This window comes from Haemaphysalis longicornis, unplaced genomic scaffold (genome assembly GCF_048455015.1).
Source record: "Haemaphysalis longicornis isolate Haplotype H1 unplaced genomic scaffold, Haemaphysalis longicornis Haplotype H1 scaffold_11, whole genome shotgun sequence".
NCBI lineage: Eukaryota > Metazoa > Arthropoda > Arachnida > Ixodida > Ixodidae > Haemaphysalis > Haemaphysalis longicornis.
The window spans coordinates 42,458,820-42,486,207 of NW_027526214.1; positions in this window are offsets into that span (position 1 = coordinate 42,458,820).

Genomic DNA, 27,388 nt, shown 5'->3' on the forward strand with positions numbered 1-27,388 from the left:
CAAGGTGAACGGCAGAATTAAAACCACGCAACGGGCCGCAGCTTCAGCTTTCTTTCTTGCCTCTTCAGCTTACACGGCTTCGTTCGACCGGTGAATAGGCAAACCACGAGAATGCTTTTCACCTTTCATCATTTGTATCGGCAGGCAGAGCAGGATGCGTGTCTAGCCGATAGAATTGTTCCCTGCCGGGGAAAGGTCGTGTAAAACCCTAGGAGCGCTGCAGGTCCCTCCTTAATAATTACCGCATTAGTGTTGTTGAGGAGCGGGAGCGTTGTTGTCTAGGGTATGGCGCTCGCTGTGACGTGATTCGGAGGATCACTGACTATCAAAGAGCCAAGGGCACAGCGCAGTATCTCGGGATGCTGTACGGCTTTACGTTACACAGTACGCGCGCAGTTCACCACTGCGCGGTCTATCACGAATCTGTAGGGAATGTGTGGACGGGAGTGCCACGTCCGCGCGGGTCCTGTTGAGGAAGGACAGGAATTATGTCATTCTTGGGCATAATTTTGCCGCGCGTCGTATGGACAATACCTGAGAGAGGCCGGAAAAAGATCGATGGCCAGCGTTCACAGGTACTTTAGTTTGTCGGTTTCAACGTCTGTTATACTTGTGCTCTATTGAACACCTACAAGTGAGAGTGAGAGTGTGGATCGCGGGATTGTTTGGGTACAAATTGTTTTTTTTTTGTTGACGTGGTCACTTTGCGGCCCAGTTTGCTTTAGTTAGTAAGTCCTCGAGGCGTGGTTTTATGTAATAATACTGAAGTTTTTGGTGTTCTTTGATAGTACGAGCGTGAGCTAGAAAGTCTATCTAAGGAAGCTTCAGTATGGTTAGTTGACCGAACGATAGTGAACAAGCAGCCCATCGTGTGTTAGATATGTTTAGCTGATATGATTTAAGCATTTCTCTGTTTTTATTTCAACCCAGTATATCAGATGCGCAGTTAAACATGTCGGGCGTTTGTCTGGTACTCCATGCAAAAATTTATACAGGACCGTTTCTTTGACTTTTTTTATCTCCACACAATCTACTGTCGCCGGTGTTCATATTGGTATAATAAACGTAGTTCGGTGTGAGTTTTAATTTTCTTTCTTTATTTCGCCTCACGTTTACCTGACACCATATTTTATTTTTAAAAATGATGCGTAACGCCAATGTAACTACACGTTCCAATGTTCGAAGTGGAATGGGAACATGTTCCTTTCGCGATAAATAAACTTGTAACATGAACTCGTTTCGGAATAGCGAAGGAACGAGGAGCGACATGTCATTCCAGTTTTAGAGGAACATGTAAAACGCTGCCTCAATGGACGTGAAATTTTCATGTGCACGCCTGAAGGCCCTACTTCTTATCACAGCATACTGGAAGGAGTGCCTCAAGCAGCCGTCCTAAAGAGGCCCTAAAGAGGCTTGTCAAAGTCGCCATTTTAATCGCGCAATCGCTAGAGCACCCCTTCACGACAATTTATACTAAATATTACCCTTCTGCGTAAAGCAGGTGCCGCACAAATACGCCAAAAAAATGCTTTCATTCTTTCTTGCTCCCATATCGCTTTGTTACCGCCACATGCCGCGCTCTGAGGTGCAACAGACCGCTTGAGGCGCACCACCGTGACGCACGAAGCCCTCAACAGTACGGCTGCGCTATTGGAGGGCCCCGTTAAAAGCTGTAGCCAATGAGCGTTGCCAGCTCTAGGGAAAACGCGGTTCGGAGCAGCACTTCAGCACCGGCGCCACGCCGTTTTCGTCCTGCACCTTTGGCACTGACGAATGTAGATCGTCGCCATGTGTTACACGTGCTTAGCAGAGTTTCTTGATATAGCACGTCGTTTACAAGGTATGAATAACGCTGAAAAGCACGGAGCATCTGCGTGCACAAACGACCTCTACACGCGTGACCGGGGCAAGCATCTGCCTGCACGGTCGACAAGCAGCCCACTGTGCGGTGTATGCACGATACGGCATACACCACCTCAGATAAAAATTGTCACCGCCCGCCAAAGCGTGGCTATTGCTGAAAATCAGTTTGCATATACGCGAAAGGGTGATAGTGTAGTGAAAGATTGCGCTGCAGATCGTCGTCGTCGGGGCCTCGCAAAGCAGTGTCTGGGTAACTGGGGCGATGTTAAGCCTTTTCCAAGAACTGGGTGGGACGAGTTCACTGGGACAGAGCCGCATGCTGAAACGCTAGCGAGCCGCTATAGTCGTCGTTGGCAATCTTCAAATATTGTCGTTAGCGAGCATGTTGTGTATGGAAGCCCCCTATATTGCTTTCAAACGCTCATTTCCGCCTTTTTCCGTTCATTTGAGCCCACTTAGGCACCGCCGGCAAGACGAGCCATTCGTTGAGACCTGGCCAACGACCGGCCCCGCTGAGCAGTAGCGGATGTGGTAGGCGGAGCTTGGCCGTCGCGTGCTAAAAATGAAGCGTGACGTACCGCCGAGCGGAGCCAATGTCTGCGCGCTTCTCGAACCGACACTGTTTCTCTAGGTAGTCGCGCGCCTTTTCCTTGACATTTCCGCTTCCACAGTGCTTTATAGGCGCGGTGAAAGATGATATGAGCGAGGCCTTTTTACGGCCCTTTTTATGACCAATACCACGGCTTATGCTGAACGCTTTTAAACCATTTTTGCGGAAGGACGTTCTTTGGTTACTACTCCTACAATTGCGCACGTAAATCGCAACATTTAGGGCCCTGTTCAGGGCCCCTTTGACTCCTCTGTTATTCAACCTTATGCTTATCCACTAAAGCGTGTTCTCCCTCTCGCCGTCAAGGTCACACTTTATACGCATGACATCTGCCTTTAGTGTGCGGCAAAGTCACGTCGTACAACGCAACAGCGAATGCAGATAGCTTTGAGAAATGTGTCTGCGTAACTTGCGTCCACGAGTCTCCGCCTTTCTTCCAAGTGAAGCATTTCTTTTACGTTCACCCGCAAGCGGATGACCCTATACTGTAATTGTTTTGGTCGTTGACTCCAATACGTTCGAACCTGAAAATACCTTGGAAGCTTCGTGGATCAAAGCCTTTCCTGGGTGCCGTTGTCAAGTGATTAAGTACTCGTATCTCTGCGGTGGCACACATTAAAGGGTACCTTTCCGGAAGTCGACGGGGTAGCGGCTGTAGATTTATTGTTCTACTCTGCCAAACCTCTGTAGACAGCTTGCTGCAATACAGTTTGCCTGTTCTGGAACGGCTGTCGCCAACAAGTAAAAACAAGCTCAATGCGGCCAGCAATATCTGTGCGTACCTGTCTCGGCCCCCCTAAGGGCTCATCCTGTTTTGGCAGTGTCACAGAGGCTGGTTGCTTGTCTTTAGATATTCCTAGATTGCAGAAAACCTCTCGGACATACATGAGGCATACGCCAGATGCAAAATCCAAGTTCTTCGGAAATATTTTAAAATGAAACAAGACCTCGAGCTTCGCATCAACTATAAGTATTATAAACATCCCTGCACCTAAACAACTACGACAAATCATGTCATGTAAATTGCTGCCTAGGACTCTAGCACCCCTATGTATAAAATGTAACTATCTTGACTCACCTCAAAAAAGGGTATGCCTCAAGTTTGTCTCCTTCACTTAACACTAGCCCACATAACTAGCCAATTCTCACATATGATCCACATTTTTACTGACGGATCATACACGCCTAACTGCCATTTTTTGCGCTCTTCATTTCATCAACCAGTTGATTACCCTCATACCGTCTTGAGCGTTAAACGTCATTCACATCTGCTAAGCTTCATGCCATTAAACAAGCACTTCGCTATATTCTTCTCCAGCAGCCAGCACAGTTGGTTCTCTTTACAGATTCGAAGACAGCGCTACTAAGTCTTATTCATGCCAGCTCCTTCAACTTTGACGAACATATATCCCCTGATGTCTGCTATCTAAATCTGCTTGTCTGCGTCGTCGAGCACCGCGTGGTACTGCTGTGGAGCCTTGCACACTGAGGCACAATAGGAAAAGAAAAAGTAGATGAGGCTGCCAAGAGAGGGTAACGACTGTAGAACCGGAGGGACATCTTGTGCACGAAGTATAATCCAAAGGAGCTTCTTTTCAGTGAACGAAGCACCTTCTAGTCTCTCTAGACCAGCACTCATTCCTGCATTACGTTTATTTTACTTTGGCACTGATGTTACCGGAGCTACTTCCACGTCAGGTAGAGTCTTTGGTTGATCGATTACGTCTCAACGTATCGCTCCCAAATACCTACCCGTATTGCCTTGGCATAACCTCTACCCCACACTGCGACAACTGCGGTTCACCGAAAACAGTCGAGCATATTTTACAGGAGTTGCCTAATTTAGTGAAGCACGGAACGACCTCGCCCAGAAGATTGAGTTCCTCAAACACGGTGGCCTAAATTTAAAAGTACTTCTGGTCCCACGGCTACCTCCCTCTTCTTTGCGTAAAGTGCTAACCGCAATATCTTAATACCTTAATGACAGTGGTGTCAATGAGATGATATAGAATCGGGACATACTTGCGTGTGCAACCGTCTATAGACGTTTCTCGTATTAGACTGACGGTCCCCAACACACAAGCTACCTGTTTATGCTGCAGAGCTGTCTATATCTAACCCTTCCGCCACATTTTTCATTCATGTGTAACCAATTTACTTGGCGCCACTCCGAGGCACCTCCTCACAACCGCTGGCGCCTCTTTCACAACTATTTTCTCCCTCACCTCCACTGCTGCCCTTCGAGCATTTCCGCAGATGGCAAATAAAGACGCTATGCGGTTATCAGATGATTTCGAAAAAAAAGCTGATGCACAAATGGGCGTAAAAAGTGCACATACGATTACTACATTCCCTAATATGAAATTTGTGTGACGCGAGGTGCACTATTCTCGGTCAAGGCTCATTTTTACTGCGTCTCAGGAAGTGTCCGCGTGATCAGCGAACGTACGCCGGCGTCCGCCGTGAGACGGTCCCGCGCAAAGGTCACGTGGTTCGGATTAGCCGAGCACAAGGGAGCAGCGAGCATATTGTTACATATCTTGTTTTAACCTGCTGCTCAAGGGCACGTCTTTTGGATTATCGGAAAATGAAACAGCACCAGGGGAATGTGTCAGTGGGAGGCCGCTCCTTGGTGGTGACGCATGAGACATGTGTGAAGAAAAGGCAGTGAGAGAGAAGACGCCGTAGCCGGACGTGTCGTGCTCAATTTCACCCTTCGCTAGACGGTCCTTTCTGTTTTATTTTTTTCATCGCTGCTGCGTTCGCTAACTAGGTTAGCCGGACACAAACAGACGTCCGTCTCCCAAAGCCCAGGTAACGGCTGCCAAAGGTCTGGCCTCTGAAACGACCGACACCCAGTCGCCGTTTTCGCTGAAATTCACTTCGCCAAGTAGCTGCGAACCCCTCCCGTAGAAAACCAACTTCCCCAGTTAAAACATCGGCTTAAGCCCATATTTGTTTCAGCTTGAAAGGCCCTCAGAGCGCGAGTTTCGCCGGTGTCTTTCACGCCTAAGTGTGCTCCAACACCGGTTGCGGGTTTTCCGCATATGGTTTGCGGCTAGAAAATAGGGGGCGTACACGCACAGCTAGGTTACAGCCCACTACCGATAAAATGCTGGTTGTGCTGTTGGGAGATTTAAATGTCAAAATTAAATGGCTTCGATTGTTCAGCCGTCCTCCTTAAACTACTGGTTCGGCTTAGGTTGATGTGTTACACAGGTATGTTACACACACAGTAAGACACTTACGAGAGGGAGGAAAACAGACGGCCAGATGTTTGTCGACGGGTATAGAGCTCAAGGGCTTCCAGGCTTGAAATATTTATGGGAGGCATGCATGCCGTTCATTTGGAGGAAGAAGAGCACGAATTGAAGAGTTTGCCCAAACAAAAGCGCGAATGGGTACAAAAACAACGGAATGCTCCTGGCGCCATTGTTACCGCCTCACAATCAGCTCTTCGATTAGCGGCGATGCCGTCCCAGATGAACCGCAACTTGTCCGCTTCGCGCGCCGGCGTTAGCAAATATCACCTATTCACAGGGCTTTTAGGGAATATTTTCGATGGGATCCTTGTTATGATTTCGCGGAAATGACTTGTTACCAGATTATCCGTGCGCAGATTTGTAGTGCATAATATGGGGATTCAAAAGGATCGTGCACGCGCAGCTATAGGTTTTGTGCGCGTAGTGATGAATAGCATGTGCTTTGTGCTTGTAGGAGGTTTAAACCCTGACTCTAAAAGGCCCAATGGAACCGGTCTGGAGTCTTTATTGGTAGAGCGGATTGGGTTTTTGAGTTAGGCTACCGACGCAAAAGCCGTATCGTGATTTATAGACGTAAAAAAGCATGTCTCGGAGTTAGGTTGGCTGATACGTGAAATGACGTCATTCTTTAGAGGTATTACGATATCTGTGGCAACAGTCTGAGCCGGACCTCACACAAACAGTAAAAGGCTTATGACGCAGAAGGGACACATGCAGTTTCATGTTTATCTGCAAGAACGAAGCTTGGATCCATCAGAAGATCATGCAGCTAATTGGCTAGTGAGTATGCTTATCGCAAATCGCGACAAACGTGTTTTGTTTCGTGCACTCAGTGGACTGCGTAAAGCTTTGCAGGTCATCCTTTATCACCCAGTGTAAGAGCACTAAATTTTTACTGTTTTCTTTCCTTCTTTCTTCTCCGTCTTCAACCTTACTTCTTATTGCAACTTTATTTCCTTCTCCAAAACCCAATAGAGTAGGACGTAGGCATTAACACGCCTGCGGACCCCTCTTCTCTCCCCACATAAATAGCTTCCTCTATCTCTCTCTCCGTCCTACTGTGACCACAAAAACGATAAATTTATATAGACAGAATTATTCTCATTGTACAAAATTTACTGGAACGCGGTAGAGTCAGTGCCCAGCCGTGTCACAGCAGGGTCGCCGCATTTGGCTCGTTCGAGGGCAATTCTTTTTCAATGTGTGCCTGCAATGTGTGCCTTCATGGTGTATGAAACACCCTTTTATAAATGTCTTCCTCTCTATTATACCGCACGTTCCCTGTAAAAACGAATTAGGTAAAGATACAAAGGCAGTTCATAAGAGTTGTGGATAGAATAACGTGTATTTGAAACCGCAAGACCATGTGCTTCGGCCCAACGCCTGCGTTCCTGAATGGTTGCTTCCTTGTGACTTGAAACAATTTTCTTCATTGTATGCTTCCGCATTTCGGTTTGCAAGGGTGTAGGACCATTTTATAGCCGCTCTTGCAACCGCACGTTACTTAACTATATACGGAGATATTGTATGCCTCATTGGTTACCCACGCTGAATAAAATAATCAGGTGGGGATATCAACAATTGTGTGAAATGCAGGCCTAACATATGGCTAAATAAATAGTCCTGATAAGATTGGCTAACTTTTTTTCAAGGCTGATGAGGATAGTACCTTAAGAGAACAGAAAAAACAATGGCATCCATATAGTTAGATTTGCCAGCAGGGGCACCTTTTTATACAAGCTGATGGTAGTGGCGACACAGCGGACTCCGAGCCCATGTGGATTGAACTCACGAACGCCCTCGGCTGTGTGTGGCTTTGCCGTGTCCGGGGAAAAGGGAATACTGGTGGATGAGCCAAAGCCAGGGTTATTTGGGACCTTCATGGCCCGCTGGCAGAGGCAACTGACCACTTTGGCCCACGCTTCATGTAGGCGGTGCCCCCAGTCTGACCCGACATGGGGGGAATCAGCCTTTTCCAGTCTTCTCAGACTTTCCCATTCTTCTTCATTCTCTTCCTTTCTTATTTTCTTTCATAACCCTGTCAAGTCATCTTCTATCTTCCTCATTTCTTCGTTTTTTTCTCCAGGCGGCGAGGTTTCACCCTGTGCGAAGGCTTCAATTCACCCTAGATTCCTTGCAGAGCGTTATATCGGCAACGTAGAGTTAGCATGGCCTGAAAAGCCACGCTCCTTGTTGGGCTCCGTGGTGGGTGACTCGCCTTGCCACCGAATTAATTCCATATTTTATGGCATTCTTCTCCATTCCTCCCAAAACGTCTCATTGGCCCCCAAAAAGAGGTAGCATCGAAGAACTGTTGAAACCAATTTCTAACCTCGTTTTCAAGAACCTTGACAACTTCCCACGCTTTCTAATCATGCCGTCAGCTTATAAGGCAACCCCCGTCACAAGCAAATCTGTGTTTTAGTTGCAAAATTTATTAAACGTTTCCGAGGGAAAAACTATGAAGCGAAAAAGCTCACTTCTGGGGACCTGCTGGTCGATGCCAAGAGTAGAGAGCAGTCCATCACCCTTTCGATAACAGTGACTCCCCACCGTACCTTTAACAGCTGCCAAAGTGCCATCTGACTCCGACTTGTTTGACGGTTTTTGCGAGCAGGGAGTAACGGCTGTGCGATGAATCACCATGAGACGCGACAGAAACGAAATTGAGACGAAGCACGTATTATGACTTGTGATCGCTTCACTTCGCCTGAGTACATAAATGCAGGATTTCTGCACTGCAACACCAGAGCATACATCCCGAACCCGCGACGTTGTTTCATCTGTCAAACGAATGGGCACGGCAGCAACTCGTGCCGAGAAAAACAAACTCGTGCTCCCCTAACAACACAAAGAATACACAGGAGGCAAAGGAGCAGGCGACAAAGTGATGTGCGAAAGCGACTGTGGAGAATTGAAGGCCGCGGGTTCTGGTCTTCGATCATATATCTTTGGCAGAGGGTGTTTCTCGAACCGTCGTATTACATCGAGAACACTAGATAAAAGAAGGCTATTCTATACTAGTGGCGTGAAGGCGAAACATTCTTCTTATGAAATGAGATAACCGTGTAGCATAAGAAACAAAGAATGAACACGCGCTTCACTCGGGACAGAGATAACACAGCTCGGAACAGCCGGGCGCCGTATACGAAAGCATAAATAAACAAATCCAATGCATAAACTTACCGACTAACACTGCATCGACACGATACTAAAATAAAACGACAGTTCGAGCGAACAACAAACAAAGTCTGTCATCTTGCATAGTAAGGTTTTACGTGAACCATGTGGACGTCTTCGGGCCGAGTAAGTCATCGTAATGTTCTGAAATCACCATCGGGGACCCCTCGTAGGTAAGTTGGCCAACACTTTCAAGGATATGGTGTGGTCCGAAATACCGTAGCAGAAACTTCTGTCTCAGTCCACGTCGTAGGATTTGAGTCAAAGGTTACACATGGTCCCCTGGTTAGTATTCGGTGTCACGGCGTCGGAGATTGTCGCGTACGGCATCTACCAGTTGCTGCTTCGTTGTACGAACTCGAGCTAGCTAGCGTGCCTCCCTCCCATGGTGAAAGGCTGTACCATAGGATTCCTTGCATAGGCTCCGCAGTAAAGGCGATTCGGCAGACCCTGATCAGGACTTCAGGGGTTCCACGTCGCAGCATAGCATTGTTTATAAAATCTTCGCGATTTTTTGTGCACATCCTTCGGAAGATTGGTGATCTCTTTGTAGCTCGTCATGTAGTCTTTCGCTACGGCAATCCACTTGTACTCGCATCGTGCCGCAGAGAACGGACAGAAGAGGTCGTTTCCACTCACTTGGAAGGACCTTGATTGGACGGCGATCGGCTGCAGAAGTCCGGAGGGTCTCGTGGGTGGCTTTTGTTGTCGTTGGCAGTCAGTACAGCTCCGGACGCAGGGGGTGAAGTCAGGTATAAGGCTGGGCAAGTAGTACTTCGTGTTATTTTCCCAATAGTGAAGTTGTGTTGAGATGTCTGGAAGACGGGTCGTCGTGCCAGGTTTTCTAAATTTCATCCAGAACGTCTGCACTAATAAAAAAAAAGAATTCGCTCTCGTTCCGGGGGCGGAAATTCTTCGCGAGGATGGAGAATTCATGCTGAATCCTGGCAAGTTCCGCTTAAACAGTGTAGCGACGGCGATGTTACGTCCTTCGAGTTACTCGATCATGGCTCGTAAGTCGGAGTCCGCACGCTGCTTTCCGGCTAGGTCGCTTTCCATCAAAACTCTGAAAAACGCGTGTCGTCATCGCAGTCCTGTGGCGGTGGTTAGACGGGGGTTCGAAACAGGCAGTCGGCGTCAATCCGTTTCGTGCGGGATTTATAGACGATAATAACGCCGAACTCTTGCAGTCGAAAGCTCCACCGGCCAAGACATTAAGAGGGGCACTTCAAAATAGCGAGCCCACAGAGCGCATGGTGGTCTGCCACAATGTTGAATGGTTTACCATATATATATGGTCGAAATTTTGAAATGACCCATATAATAGCGAGGCACTCTTTCTCGGAGGCTGAGTAGTTTTTCTGTTACTTCGACAGGCCACGGCTGGCAAAGGCGATTACTTTTTCATAACAGCTTTGTTTTTGTACGAGGATGGCACCCAAGCCTATATCAGTGGCCTCCGTGAGCATTTTCGTTTCGGCATTTTCGTAGAAATGAACGAGCATGGTTGGGTTTCGCAGGTATTAACGCAACTTGCAAAATGCTTTTTCTTGGGCGCTTTCACACTTGAAAGCGAACCTATCTTTCTTCTAGCATTTAGGTGGCTCAGCAATTCGTGCGAAGATTTGCCGGTAGTAGGCGCCGAGTTCAATAAATTTTCGGAAGCCCTTCTTGTCTTTCGGTTAGGGAAGTTGGCTGTGGCTGAAGTTAACGCGGGGCAAAGCAGGACTCTCGTGGCATTGACGACATGGGCCTAAAACTTCAGTTCCTCTGTACGCAGACTGCCACTTTTCAGGCTTCAGCATTAACTCGAGGTGCGAATTAGCTAGAGTACACACTCACCCCTCGCATGGTTGTTCATCGAAAGTTCGCGCGAATTACAAAACGTCCTCGTGGTATACGAGAGAGGTGTGCCATAATAGGCCAGCTAGGACTGTGTCTATGACTCTTTGAAACGTTGCTAGGGCTGTGCACAGCACGATTGGCATCACCTTGAACTCGTAAAGACGGATTAAGGGTTATGATAACAGTCTTCTCTCGGTCGCTCTAGTCCATTTGTATTTGCCATAGCCTGTATTTGCATCCATTCATGAGACGTAGTTCTCGCGGCAGATGGGGTCCAGGGCGTCGTTGATTCGTTGCAGGGGTGGACGTCCGTTTTTGTGATTTTGGTGAGTCACTGGTAGTCAATGCAAAACTCTACAGTGCCATCTTTTTCTTCACCTGTTCGACCGATGCAGAACGAGAGCTTTTCGACTGCTCTATAATGCCGTCGCTGAGCTTGTCTTCCACTTGTGCCAGGATGGCCTCCCGCTGACGTGAAAACATGCAGTACCGTAACTGTCGGGCAGGTCGGGGTTTATCTTCGGGTATTATTCGGTACTTCGCTAAAGATGCCCGGCGTAACTTGAATTTAACGAAGCCCTCGCTGTAGCGTCTCAGGAAAGCCCAAAATTTGTTCTGTTGTTTTGCGGTAGCGCCGGTCATACGTCGAAGGGATGCGGAAGCTTGAAGGCTTCTTCAGATGCGAGTTGAAAGCCACCAACCGCGATCACGTCACTTGCTCCTTGCGTTTCATGAAGGTACGCAATATCAGTGCCCTTGTTTAAATGCTGGTACTTTACCTTAAAATTAATTAGCAAAACGCGAGGTTCGCGTTGATAAAAGCGCGCAATGCCTCAACAAACGGAGACACCGTGGTTGAGAAGCAACCTTTGGTCACTCTCTACTATAGCGTCCACATAAGGAGCAGCATCTTCGCAGTAGACCGCCATCAGCAAGCAAGCAACCATCATCAGCATGGTGACATGATCATCCGCGATCCTTAACGCAGCACGGTATTCCGGGTTCAGTTCCGGAGTGAAGGAGTGATTGAAGAAAAACGTTAGCGACTTGGTCGGCAGATGGATGATTGCACTGATGTTGGTCAAAAAGTCTATTCCAAATCTTATGTCACGGGAGCACATAGGCAAACTGGCCAACGCAGAACTGTATGTCATTCTCTGAATCGTCAAGCATGATACGAACGTTACACTTGGCGTCACAAGATGGCCTCTTTCGGTGCGTGTGTGTAGACCGTCTCATGTGATCGCAATTTTCTCCAGCTTAGATGCGAATAATCCGCCAATTACTCAGTAGTCGGCTCCCGTGCTTATGAGGGGTAATACATCAAAGCCGTCAATGGGGAAGTGGACGTTGGATGGTTCCTTTCACGAGTTCGGGTCTGCGCCGGGGCGTCTTTTCTCAGCTTGTGCGTCTTGATTATTGGGGATTATGCGTTGTTTTTGTCGTCTTCTCAGCGGCAGGCTTGGTCATGTCGGCTGTCCGTCGCACCGTTTCATTGTCACCGCGGAGTCATGTAAGGGTTACATTGGGTCCTCGGGTTGAGGGCATGTCGTGAAGTCTGGTATTCGCCTAGTGGTTGAGTCGTCAGAGGGTTTTCATTTTTCGGTCTTCATGCAACTTTACCGCCTGAAGTTGCTGATTTTAGTTTTCCTACGTGAATGAGGACCTCGCACGCGTGAAGTCTGCCTTGGTTCGACCACTTGGCGGGCCGTATAGGTAGGGAGATGGCTGATGGTTGAAATTCGCTGTACCTCTGTAGGTGGTGGATAGAAATGCTTCAATCTCAGTGGGGCGCAGGCTAGATCGGCGCGGCGTGTCGGCATTGGGGCGTGGTTCGTCGACGGAGAACCATCGAAAACCGAGGCTCTTGTAGGGCAGCGACAGTATATGTGGTCGGGCTCTCCGCAGTTGTAGCACAATGGATGATATTCAGCCATTCGCCACACGTCGGTCTTTCTTGGGCTGGGAGTTGCACTGGAAGTTGTCAGGCCGGCTACAGGAGACGACGGTACGGAGCCGCTTAACCATTGGGTGGAGCTGGGCAAGGCCGATGGCCAGCAGCCGAGTGGGGCATCGCTTGCGGCTCGCAGGGTGCTTCTGGCATCGTTGAAGTTCCCAGCGCTTGCTGCACTTCTTCCGTAGTGAAGTCTGTAAGGGTAGCGACTTGGGGCTGCGGCAGTGTCGGGAGATGTTTCGACAGCTCGTCCCACACAACTGTCCGGATAGTATCTGCCGGAATCCGAATGCTGTCGAAGCAGTTCGCATTGGCCGCGCAAACAACGTCGTGGCCATACTGGTTTACACGCATATTGATGACCTTCTCAATCCTGCTAGCTTCGCTCACAAATTTGGCGACAATTTTGGGCGGATTGTGGACAAGTATAGCAAAGAGTTCCTCCTTCACACTGCACATTAGGAAGTGCAACTTCTTTTCATCCGCCATGCGAGGGTCAGCACGCCTGAAAGGGATCTTCATCTCTTTGGCAAACACATCTCCTTTATAAGAATGTTGTCTCCACGTTTGCAGAGAGAATTAAGGCCTCTTTTTCGCACAACCGTAATGAAAATCATCAAAGATTGTGAGGGAGATCCATGCTGAATCTTCAGGGTTGAGGAACACTTTTCTGAGTGTCTCTGCGTCGTCCCATCGGGTAAACAGCCTGATCCGTTTCACATGCTCCAAGCTCTCTGCGTGATCTTCCGAAGGTGACGCACGGAATGATAGGGCCTTCCTGGGTTGTTAAAGAATGAGGGCAGGTTTTGAAGTGCTGGTCACGGTGCTTGCGTTGATCAAGGTGTTTTTCACGACCTTTTTTTCACGTTATCCGGAAGAAGCCGAAACTCTCGCTGAATACCGTGCTGTCGGCGAGTGACACTAGTTGGGCTTCCTTGTCGGCTTGACGATGACTTATGGTGCATGTCCCTGAACGAGATATCAGGTTGCCAATGACGACACAGTCATCTTGACGAAAAAATTAAGTTTATTTAGCCTACTTTTGCTCACCTAACTACTCAAAGAATAGAGAGGCGGCAAAGCAGCAGTCAACAAAGTGACTTGCTCAGGCGAACGTTGGGAATTGAATGCCGCGGAGTGTGCTCTGGGGGAATTCACATTTGGCAGTGGGTGTTTCAGCTACCTTAAATTTACACCGAGAACACTGTAGACAAAAGAGGAATATTCTGAGCTACTGTAGTTTGGGTGAAAATTTCTTCCTACCGAACCCTAGTATTCTGCTGAGAATAAAAAATATTCCGTGGAGCATAAGAAACAAAGAATTTACCATGCGCTTCTGTCGGGACAGAGATAAGACAGCCCGGTGAATGCGGACGGTAAAAGCAAAAGCTTAAATGAAGAATTCGAAAGCACGATACGCCAATTTATTATATGTTCTGTTATATATTGATTTAATTTCAACGCTCTCTACCATTCCTGGTTAACGGGGGGATACAACAGCCAACCACAAATTAAGGTTACGAATTTGCTTCAAATAATTTACACTATTTGTAGTTTGAAAAAAAAACATATGCTGTTCAAGTTATAGGCCTTAAAATTTGTTGTGATAATGTAGGAGTGCTTCACTTCATAAATTGTAGGTCCATATGCGTGATTGTTGAAGTCTGAACAGGTCGCGAGGGAACTCTTCAAGGCGGCTGAAAAAAAAAAACTAGAATTTAGGCTCCGCGGTGCTTTGTAAAGTGAGAACAGCAGCCTAATAGGTGTGATCATTTGCTATATACCCAACATGAGTTGACGATCCCTGGCAAGCATCAGTGGTGTATCATGATTTTTTTAATAAGAATATAAACCTCGCCACCTTACACTGAATATATTCTGTTAAATCCTCTGCGAACTCGGTATGAGGTTCTCGAAATATGCAAGCGCCCTCGAAGGTTGATTTATAATGGATAGTATAGGTTTTATGCTTGATCTGAATCCCCATGTACTTCTTTATGGCGTAGGAACTCAAGCTGGCTCTTGGCTGATCCGCTTGTTTTGAAAATGATGAGTTTTGCTTACGTTACTAGCAATTATTTTGCCAAAAGGTTTTATAATGCAAAACGCATAAATACATTGTAAGGCGCAGCGTAGGAAAAACTTTTTGGGGTAGTCGTCAAGAATAAACATGATTTATTTTTATTCCGGACATGAAGTAGTTCTCGGTCACAAGTGATTTATGGTTTGGCTTTATTGGCGCTAGTCCGAAAAGGGCAAAGAGTGCCAAACAGGAGCGTGATGTCAAAGATGTAAAAGTGACAATAAATTATCTCAGCAAATACGAAAGTGGAACTACTCAAAATTCATTTAGCTGGCTAGGGTATAGAGCCACGACGATTATACATGTCATAGAAGGACCTGTAAAAACTTTACGCCTGCTAGAAACTGAACCACTCGTTTATAGCAAACAATCAGTCGCCGACCAACAAATGTGATGGGTGTAGGGGGGTGGGTTGTCTGTATAGTTGAAAACACTTTTCCGTCGTATAGTGTTGAGTGATTTGTGTTAATTGAGTACGTCAACTACGGATACGGCCCCTACGCACTCGCTTCTTTGGGGTCTTGAAGAACCCTTGACCTGATACCAGTGCGTTTATTACGCATACCCTGTCCGTACCATAACAATTGCAACGTTTCTGTCTGTGTTGTGTTTGTCAGTGTTCTATGGTTCCAAGTTTGGTTTTATCATGTGTAACTTCTTCTATATCGGTAAGCTGCCCTCTGCTTGTCATGTTTTACAAAGGCGTTGTTTAATGTGTAGCTTAAGTTCACTGTGGGGTACAGCTGTTATGTGTCCGGTTTTCATGAATGTAGCAGCAGCGACAATTTTATTGGCGGTCTAATTGCCGGCAATCGCAGAGTGTTTGAAAACCCAAGAGAACTTTATTTCAATGTTTGATGCTTGTGCAGACATAATAGCCGTAAAACAATATTGATGGCAGTATCTGGTGCGCTTCTCGGGTGCAACCGCGGACGATTCTAAGAGAGTCCATGAATAAGGTTGACTTTGAAGTTGGAATTCCTGCAATATGTAACAAGACTATTAAATACCGTTTGCGTCAGCTGTGAATATATCTGGATAACATTTATTGTTTTACTACAATGAAAGTTTTGCCTTTGCGCACCACGAGATACAGCAGTGGCAGACTTAGATGCATCACATAAAACAAGCACACCCGTAGTCATCAAGAAGAAACAAGAAATTCTGTAAAATTTGTATTCTTGGTGACCCGTTTTTAAAAAGTTGCGTGAGAGTTAGGTTACACAACACATGGTGCAGCTGCCATGGTGGACAGAAATCAATGGCGTCTGTCTTCTGGATGTATGGAAACGAGAATCCTTGCTCTGAAGATTCTTCTCTCACTTTGAATGGGTCGATTCATTTTGCTGAACTCACAACAACGCTCCATCAAGGGAAGCCTAAATCGGCTCATGGCAACAATAGAATTCAATGTATCCACTTACGCTATCTTCCTGAACCAACCCAGCTACGCCTCCTCGAAAACTTCAATCACTCGTGGGAAACCGGACTCGCAGCCAAACACGTGAAACTGTCGCTGATATTTGCAATACCAAAAACAAACATGAAGCAACAAACTCCAGAAGACTTCTCCCATCTCCTACCAATATTCCTTACTCCCGTTATCTGCAAACTAATAGAACGCCTTATTCATAAACGAATAGAGCGCTATCATGTATTCGTAAGGCGCTATTTTCTCTCCTCACAAGCAGGTTTTTGCCCTCTCCGCAACACTGCTGACCACGTCTGGCTCTTCAGACAGGTGATTAACCGGAAATACTCCCGACAACCCCCCTTCAACATTCTCGCACTAGACTTACAGAACAAATTAGACTGCGTTAGGCAACAAGTAATCCTTCAAGAACTTGCTGAGGCATTTGCCAGGGAGAAGGCTCGAAACCGGATACGAAACTTTCTGGAAGCACGCCCCATTCAATTTCACAGAACCTACCCAGGCTGGGCTCCCCGAGTCTTTTGCCTTGACAGGGGTGTACCACAAGGCTCCAAAATTCGCCAATGCTTTTCAAATTAGCTATCACCAGAATGGCAAGAGGGATCACCACGAAGTCGATAGACCGCTCTACTATCTACCCTGATGATGTAACTTTTTTAGAAGAAGACTTCAATTTTCCGCAGACGTTTTTACAATTCCTGCTACAGGGGCAGGACCTTAAGCCATTGAGTGCCTGACGAGGGCTCCTGATACTCTGGAGTTCAGCACACAGGCGTTCACAGCAGAGGACATGTTCAAATCTAATATACGAGCTTAACAATAGGATCCAGCAATACAGAGAGACAAAAATAAGTATAGTAGGCAAAATACAAAAATTGTACTTTTCAAATAATGAGAATCCCAATTTACAATACACATAAAACTTTTTTCTGCAATGCTTGTTACCAGATATTAAATAAAACACGACGCATTTCTTGACTGATTGTTCGTCATGTGTGTGAAAAAATCACGTCTTTACAAAATAGGGTTTATTTCTCTAGAATGAGACACCCCTAGTGATTGTCATATCGAACTTTCTTTTATATACACATCACCTTGGTTTCAGTCTTAATTACGGTTGCACTAGTGTTAAATTTAAATTATCCCATAGGATGTTCAAGACATGTGGTACCTAATACTTCACCGATTGCTTGACGTAATTAGTTTATGTTTTAGAAGTACGTCATATTGGATGACGTACACAGTAACGACGGTTTTCTGCATCACCATCCACATATACCTTGTTTTTGTGTACCATCTGGAGAAGTTTAAAGTATTGCAGCTAATCAGCTCTAAGTATTGAGTGTTTTGAAAACATAGGTGTAGCTGGCAGGTCTTGGAATTATCCTTGAAAATTTTGAAAACACCGTAATAACTTTTTGCAGGACGCAAGCTTATAGTAAATATTTTGTGAGGTTTTCTCCCACAACAAGATTCCTTACGTTAGTTTTGAATAGAAGAGGAAATACTACATGTTTCTTTTCAGCCATTGCAGTACTAAGTGTTATATTTTATAAATTCCTCCAACTGTTCATCCCAAAACCGTAACTAAATAATTTACGTGTACTGACCAGTTTAGGTTTTCTTAGAACCAAACACCAATGAACTTTTGCTCATGTACCCGTTCAGTACCATGACCTTCGTATTTGAGTTTGATGTCTTTGTTTAAGGGCTCATTGATTAGGCGGAAACTTATATAGGTTGTCGTTTTGGCATTATTCGCAGCTTGTATATATTGTAAGCAGTTTGAAAGATGCCCTAGATATTGGTTTAGAAGATATTCTAGAAATGTTAAACTGTTCGGTGAGAAAAAACATTCGTGTCATCTGTATACATATTAATATCAGAAGAACCTGGTATTTTAACAATGCCAGTTATGTACACACAAAATATTAACGGGCCAAGGAGGGAACCTTGTGGGACACTTTGTTCCAATTTCATTTCGGCAGATACGTCATTGATGCCAAATATTTGATATTGATCATGCAATTAGTTATCCAGAAATTGTAATGCGCTACCACGAATTCCACAGCTACATATGTTTCAACGGCATATCAAAATACATTGACTCAAATGCCTTTTGAATATCTAAGAAAGACCGAGTGTGTAAGACTGAGTGTGTATTTTCTGTTTTCCATATTTACGATTACCTTTTCCTTGATATATGCCAGAGCTTGCACAGTTGACCTATGCTTTCGGAATCTGTAATGATCGGTTGCTATTATTTGACGCTTGTCAAAAAAAGAAGTGAGTGGCTCATGAATTACGCCTTCGAATATTTTAAATAGAGTTTGAAGCACCGATATAGGGCGATGGTTGGACAGGTTGGTACGCTCATAACCTTCGAATATAGCAGTGACTTTGGGAAGTTTTAACGGTGTCGGAAAAAATGCCTGTGGTCAAGGTGAAATTGCTAATGAAGGATAAAACTTCACATATCAATGGTAATATCAGTTTTAACTCTGCGGGCGCTATTTCATCTACGCCAGATGCTACATTGGTTTTAAGCTTGCAGAATTAAGTTTCCAACCTTAACTACGTCTGTTGCTCGCACAAAGATGAACTGAGGCCCACCCGGGCCATCTGTTAACGCGTTGTCTGCGCTAATGTGTGTGTTTTGTACGAGCCCACATTTATAAAGTGGGCGTTGAAAGCATCGGGTAATCTCTTTCCTGTGAGAGCTTCATCGTTTACTGTTAATTCTCCGATACATCCACTACTTGCACGTTTGCTGTCAGAGCGTTCACTACCTTCCAGATTTTGCGTTGGTTATCATAGATCCTTTCAAAGATCTTTTGGTAATTATTTTTCTTTGCCTTTTTCAGGTCTGTCGTCAGCGTATTTCTGTATTTTTGGTACTTCGAAAAATCTGCAGGTTCCCGTGAATATACAGAGGTGAAGCAACCTATTTTTATATTTATTTCTCTCGTAAAGAATAGTGGTTATCCGTGCCTTTGGGCAACTTTTAATGGTCCGGTGGGAGAGCCTCTACAAAGGGAAAGCTTCATTGTAGCTTCTACGCAAGAACCCGAGAAATATATTATATGCATAATCAGGATCGGTTTCGTTATGAACGCAGTTCCAGTCATGCGCTTCTGCTAATCTATAAAATTGTTCGTGGGCCTTGGTATTCTTTTTGCGTCCAAGGCGAGTCCGAGTTCGGACTTCACTTTGATTATGTGCTGACGGAAGAACACAGACTACCGGAAGGTGGTCACTTAACTCATACAAAATTATGACGCTTGTAACGCTATCCGAGATATTTGTTGCACAAATTTTAAGGAGAGTGGCACTTAGATTGGAGGGCCTCATAAGCTATTTCAACTGTTGAATATTCTTGGCTCTAAGGGTCACCCGACTTCATATCGATATTTATGTCGGCAATAATCATGTAAGGAGCATTGCAGCAAGTGACCGATGCTAGATTTTTGTTTAAAAACTATAGAAAATTGGCTTTATGTCCATGCGGTGGTCTGTACTCCATACTGATTGTGGTCTTTCCAGAACGCATCGTCAAGATGTCAGTGTCTTCATTGATAAGAGAGAAAATATTCTACTATTTTATAGTTTAGAGTATCCTTAAAATAAATATGAGCCCCCCACCTTTCTTTTTTTGTCGACAGAGGAGTTCGAAACGGTAGCCTGGAAAATAACGCCCATCCGCTTTATCCCTAATACTGGTTTCAAAGAAAGATATTACATCAAAATTTAGTGATACTGACTGCAAAAAAAAAATTGTGATGTTGTCACCTTTTTCTTATTATACTTTTAGTTTACATTTTGTAAGCACGACGTCTTGGTAGGTGATATTTTAGAGTTTAATTCGGGAATAGTGCAATACTTGCAAGAGTCATTCAAATCCATCAGAGCAAATTCTAGTAGCTATTGTTATTCCTATGCTACCAATTTAGTATCGAATCAGGGCCAGGTTCCCTTCATGAGCTATGTGAATCACAGGCGCGTCTTCGTCTTTTCGAACCAGCACCATTTCATTCGTTGTCCATGCAAATTTGCACCCTACGTCTTTCTTTTTTGAAGACGATAGTCTTTCTTTGGCTACTTAAACCCAGAAATTTTGGTCTGTCTGTATGTGTGGCCGTCTGTCTGTCTGTGACTCGATTCAGCCACCCGGCTAAAGTAAAACAATGCTGGTGCAATAGTCTTATATGGTCACAACTAAATCTACCCGCGTAAGTCTGGTGCAATATTCATGCTTGTCAACATTGTTGAAGAAGAAGACATTACGGAAATATAAGACAACAAATTAATACACAAGTGTATTTTCAGTGTTGCTTTATAAAAAGTCATAAATGCTTGATTTTTGTGAAATTAAATACTTCATCAACTACAGGAAAAAAATTCACTCCGCCGTCGCCTGCGGTCGCCCAGGCCAATATTGCTTCTAGCGGCATTTTAAGGAATCAACCAGCAATAGTTACGAAAGGTTCCCCTAGATAGTTTCCACGTTCGGTTTGCAACGCACGTGGAGTAGGGAAACTCGGTTCAATAAACGTTGAAGATAGGGCGCCTAGACTCACGCGCGTCTTCGCTGTACGGCAGCTTTGGTACGAGACACCCGGCCTGGAGCTGTCGAACGGAGGAAATATAAAATATTTTAAGCAAACCTTTGGCGTCTTTACCTTCAGAGGAGCGCGACGCAGAGGAACAAAATGAGAAGCGAGAAGGAAAGCGAAGGGAGGGAACGAAAGGAGCAGATACGCGGCCAATTTTTATTGGCAGCCGAAAGCAAAGCTTTATTTTTTTTTTGTCAGATGTTCTTTCACAAAGAGCGGCGTTTTTGCGTGCATTTGAGGACAAAGCAGTCAACTCTCTTTTTTCTGCACTTTGCCAGCACGTCATTGCGCTTGCTCCATCGAAGAAAGCACACAATTACGTTTTTCACGTACCGCTTTGGGGTGCTAACCCTGTGACATATGCCGATTTGAGTAGCATCTATGCTCTTGCCACTGCCACTCCTATTTTTTTCAGGACGATCGCGGGGTGACTTTTTGTGGGCGCGCCCTTTTCCTCGAGATTCTTCAGGCGCTGATATTGCTCGAGTTCATCACATCTTTCGGATAGACCTTCGTTCTCCTCTCTCAGCTCAATGTTCTGCCTGAGAAGCTTTTGATTTCCAGCCTCAGGTTCTTTATATCTGTGGCAGTGTTCATGACGTCATTGCAAATATCACTGCAGAAAGATATACTGTCATAAAGTTTATGCATCTCGGCAGGAAAATCCTTCCTAAAATCCTCAAAAGTATTTACCACGTCACACAGTTTGTGTACATCTGTCACCTGCTTTTCAGCATCCTTTCCAGCGTGCTTGCCAGTATCCTTCTTAGCATCCTTGCAAGCACCCTTGCCACTATTTTTCCCCATCACAAAAAAAAAAAAAACAGTTTACGCTTTGTTCGGCCGCAGTGCTCAACAACAGCCAACATAAATCACTTATGCTTTTTCTCAACTGAAAACAGATAAACATGATCGGCCAAATATAACAATCAAGACAGCATTTATTACCGACCCTTAGTGTGCAGTGACAGGACTCGAAAAGGTCCTCCGCGACCTTAGCCTGTCCCTCGCACCTCACAAAACGGAATTCCTCACCACGTTCTTCCGTTAATCCCCCATTATTTACGTGCCTCCCTAAATCAGTGTCGCATGCACATCGGTCTCAGGCAGACTGAAACCAATTAACTCGTCGGTGTGTACATTGGAACCAAGTACAGCCCTGCAATGGGGCTCAATCGCCTTAACCAAACATAGACGTTCGTACAGCATACTCTCCGATGGTTCGCGAACAAACATTGGGGAGCCAAACAAAACACCATCACATTCCTCGGCAGAACAGTAGCGGTGGACATTCTTTTGAAAGAAGGGACACATTATGACACAATCTGCACTCTACGGCGCATGCTACAAGTTCTTCACAATTCCACCCTATGCACCATCACTGGCCTCTCACGTCATGCAAAAATTGCGAACCTCTCTCAAGCAGCAACTCTCCCAGGAATCGACTGCATCGTTCAGGAACAAAAATGGATCAATACGATTTTTAAAGGTAACTCACGCCCCAAAGCGTGCTCCTCAGACGTGGTACCAACCAACTCATTTTTCCTATCAAATTTTCCCGCCCAAACACCCCCCTGGAAGCGGCCCCACTTCACTCAATCTGTCACCTCGCTACCCGTCGCACGCAGGAAGCACAGAAGCAATGCTGCCGAGGCTTAGCCTCAAATTGATGTTTACCCAGACGCTACCCACATAAACCCGCACCTCAGAACAGCATGGAGAATGCAGCCAATTCCATCATTATGGGAGCCCTTTATAACCGTATTCCCGTTATTGCCTTAACAGACGCGGTGCTCGTCGCTATTCATGATTCTGTCTTCCACTTCCTGTATGATTACAATCTCCCCATTCCCCCAACCACCCCATTTTAATGGACTCATATGAAGCTCTTCAAGAACTTTCTCGTGCCAGGTCCAACCAACTTCTATCCACCCCACTATTATTCAAATCACTGCGCTCCTACCATCAGCCTGCCAAGTACGAATCGACCGGGCCCACGGTCATGAAGCAGCCGCTTCTGTGAAATAATCCGCTCAACTGGTTGCACAGGAGGCTGTTTTAACAATAGCCTCAGATGTACGCCCGCCGCCCCCCTTCTCGCAACAACCCCGTGTCCAACTGCCCTGTCTAGAACCCAACACTCGCTCCCGCCATTCGGCTGTGTAGATTCACGCAACTGAAAGAACAACGCCTTAAGGAATTCACCCCTGCAGGCCAATAAAGTCCTTCTCCACCGTAACCCGAGCATAAAAAATCTTTTTGAACAACTTCCTACCCAACACCTATTTAGCACCAGAGACCGTTCTACAATTGTATTATACACAGCACGTCCCCTGGTGTCCGTATTGCCACAATTTCATCGCAGCCGATCTCCACCGCATCATGTGCACTGCCCCAAGATTTCTCGCTTTCGTACATTAACACCTTCTCACCACGACCACTCAACTCACATCTACCCAACTCGCCTTTCACACGAGACCTCTGCGGAATCATCTTTTATGAAACATAAAGCGGCCTAGTGTGGGCAATGTAGCAGTGGTCTGCTCAAAGTAGGAAGAGATCCCTTGAAGACGACGTCATAAGGACTGTATTCCTTCCTACCCATTCCCATCTTACCCCCATGGCGTTTGCCCTTATTTCTAATAAAGTCAACAACAAAACTAACAAGCGCTGCCCTGCTGCGGTGGCGCCAGCTCCCTCGGCTGACACTGCCGAGGTGCTACAAACGTTTCGGTGGCAGGGAGGATGTGCACCGTGTTGAATTCGGTTGCCTGTTCAACATCGCGTAGTTGGGCTATGGATATGTAGTAAAGTTAAAATGTGTCAGTAAATATATGCCACTTCGCTCTTCACTCAACCTCTTATAAGACGGTGGACTGCTTGGTCCTGAACATACATATGTTAGTTAATTTACGAAATGGTCACTGCAATACGGCAGTGGCCCCGCTCAAGACGAGGAAAAAGAACTGCAGAACCAATAGCTTGTCAGTATAACAGAATGTGTTGTGTCCAATGTTATGCTATGAAGGCGGTGTTGTTGAAAAAGTTTGCTCCACATGACGTTACCAATTTCTCAATAAGACTACCACGGGCGTCCATGCAAGCTGAGACACAAAGAGAAATATGTGCATTCTGGCCGCTTATGAAGATGTATGGTTTGAATAGGTTATCTACGGAGCCCTAGAAATCTGAGCTTCACAGCTTGAAGTCAATGGGGAGAGAAAGAGAAACATTGATTGACCATTTACCAAACTAAAATTCTGTCAGCTAAGCGATGGAGGTTGAGCAGTCACTGTCTTCAGAGAAGTCCAGAATATTCTTGTAGATACCCTCCACATGAAGGCAGAGGGCCTCCTGGACGGGCCGAACGTAAGGTGTGGCCCGGCTAGGCTACCAAGTGCCCCGTGAGGTAGTACGGAAGAAATAGGGGAAGGTTCGAGAATGTAAGACCCAGTACGAGTGTGGAATAAAGGGGCATGGGCCGCAAAAGAGCAGGCTGGGGGACCGGAGTACTTGCACATGCGTTGTAGAATGTGATGAGAAGGGAGGTAGCGGGTATGAGCCCGGCAAAAAAGAACGTGTTGGGCGCGAGTGAGACGCGGGTTTAAATAACGGCAGGCTTGGCGGGCGAGAAAATAGGAAAGTTAAATGAGTGTACGGGTCGCACGGCCGTGAAGACAACAAGAAAGAGGATGGTATGAGGTTGGCCAGAGCATAGACGGAACCGGGGATATATCTTGGGAAAGCGCGTTTACTCTTGTGTTTGCGTCCATGTTAGTGAGGTCCGGGACGGATGTAAAGAGAGCATAGTGTTCTAAGCCTTCTGAAGAATATAGTTCGAATGGCGAGAGCCTTAAGGATGGTCAGTAGTTGTACCGTGGGACACGCCAATGATTTCTAGGCAATGATTGCCACAACACCTGTGGATGCACCACCACCCCTTCTGTCGTTCTCAACACCAATATTTTATTCAAGAAATGTGTCTGTATGGGGAATAACTATGTTTCATGAAGGCACGTCACACTAGCTGATTGGAATGTAAAATTTATAGACATAACCAATAATTTAAAAGACGCTTTTTCAGTTATACTGAATTATATTTTCTCTTCCTATTATAGACATATAAGTGCACCAGAATATATGTGTGTGTGTTTATGTTTTGACTTTCGGCGCTTCTACTCTGAGAGAGGGTTTTTTGGACATTTCCATCGCCTTAGAGGTCGGAGCACGTTCCTCGCAATGCGTTGCAGGGAGCTATGCCCAGACGTTCATTTTATCGCCAAATTTCCAGCGTGAGCCACAAAACCTGGGCTTTCAGGACGTGGTTTTGGCACCCTTTGGGTTCTTTTTGGTTCAGCCACCATCGCCGAGGGCGTCGCAAGCACCACCGACAGTATAGCTGGTGGAGCGAAGATTCGAGAGTTTGTGGTTTGTTACGTGTTCATATTCAAAAAACTCTTGTTTGTAATTGAAGCCTGCGAGGGGCATGCATATTACACTGGTAGTAGCGGAGTCCCTCAAGCACCACCGGTTCGGGAGGTAGATTGTCAGCTGATCCAACAGCCGCCATTTATTTATTTCTGCCCTTCCCCTTTAAACTCGTTACGACGGCTGCTTACAGAGTGAGTATGGGGGCTCAGGGTCCGCGCTTTCGCACATACCGTGACTATGAATACTGAAGTTGCATTCGCGCGGGGCTTGATCACAAGCTCTTTTGAGCTTCCGAAACCGGCAACAAATATTGGCCAACAACCGCTGTGAAATCATCGAATACACAAAACTTGCGACTTTATTATTTCACAGGAGAAACAAAATTTGGCCCAAAGGCGGACACTTGAGCAACATTGGATATTATGGGAAACAATGAGGAAGAACCATTTTCTTCGACAAACGGTTTTCTATTATGTGAACGGCACGTTTTATTCGCTTTATATTGATATACTGAGCAAGCTTGTTCAGAACCTCTTTGTTCAAGCTGAAAAAAATTCTGAAGAAGCTTGTTTAGGCTAACCTTTTCACATGCTTTTGATGAATGAAATGCGATGACATCGTTAGGTTTACGAACACTATGTGCCTCAGTAAAACAGTGAATGATAGTCATATTTTTGCGTTACATTTCACCGGTACCTTTGAAAACCATTGTTTCTTGTCACGAATATTATTTTCAATATATTCACTGTTTACAAAATATCTGCTTCAAGGTTTCGCGAACCGTACATTTGTTGGAAATAGTAATGTATATTCCGATATTCAACCTGTCTTCAGAAATAGAAAACATTAAAATTCTCCCTAAAACTAACAAATTTGCTGTGATCGATTTTTTATTCATAAATATTTCGAGGCGCCCTGATCGTTTAAAGTGGTTAAATTATATGCCCGCCTATTTCCACTTTGCGGAAGACTTCAATGAACACAAGGGAGCGCCACGCGAGGCACTTTGATATGAGATATTTATCATCCGGTACCTGTTACTTTTTCATTTATGTGGCGCCCCCTACTTGTAGAAGACACAACCATCAGGTATTTTGATGCTTTTAAGTTCTAAGCGATCTGAGGGCGGACAAGGATTTACGGTTTTAAAGAGCGTGCGCAAGCGCGCACCGTTTGCCGACAAAAAATGAATTACAGAAAAAAGTACAGTGCCAGTGTCCGAATAAGCGAAAAAGTTGCATATTTTGCAACACCCATCGACCGCATGTTTGGTGTCATCTACTCTAAAATGGTGCAGTGAAAGTTGTGGTATTGCTTTTAAATCCCTCAACGTCCAAGGGTGCGAATATTGCTTTGTTCTTTTTTACATAGAAAGTGCTAACGTGGGCTGCTTGCGAACATGTTTAAGGAGCATAAAGAAGCACAAAGCGAGGCACTTTTTTAGACAAATTGGCATGTACGGAATACTAACTTTTTTATTTCATTGATGTCACCTACCAGAAAAAGATACTTGGAAATTCTATATTTTAAAGTCGAAAAGAGCTTAGGGCGCGAAGACTGGTGATGGCTGCTACTACGAAGTGCACGGCTTGTCATCTCGGGAAAGATGATGTCAAGTCAAACGCAGGTGCAGCGCGACTCACTTTCATGCCAAATGGGTAAGGTGTTGTGGCTCCTAAATATTTTATTTTGGCACCATCGCATACTATCAAGTGAAATGGCGACAGTTGTTTTGGCGTCGCTTTTAAATTCTAGAAGACCTTAGGGTGCCAATGCTCCTTATAGTTGTAAATACAGGCTGCGCACGCTTGGTCAGGTGACGAAAAAGGTGAAGGTAAAGGAGTAGTGCAGTGCGGGTCGCTTTGCTTTTGAACAATAAGCAGGTGGTGCCTACTACTACCTACTACTTCGCTACTACCAAGGGATAAATGGAAGGTGGTTATAGCATTGCTTTATGGCTCTAAAATATCTAAGCGTACGAATGCTCTTCCTAGTTGATAAATATGATGGGCGCAACTGGCCTGCTTGCGAATAAGAAAAATGACAGAAAACAGGGTCCAAACCAGTAGCCCATATATAGAAAAATCGGTGTAGGGTATCGTTACTTTTTCTAC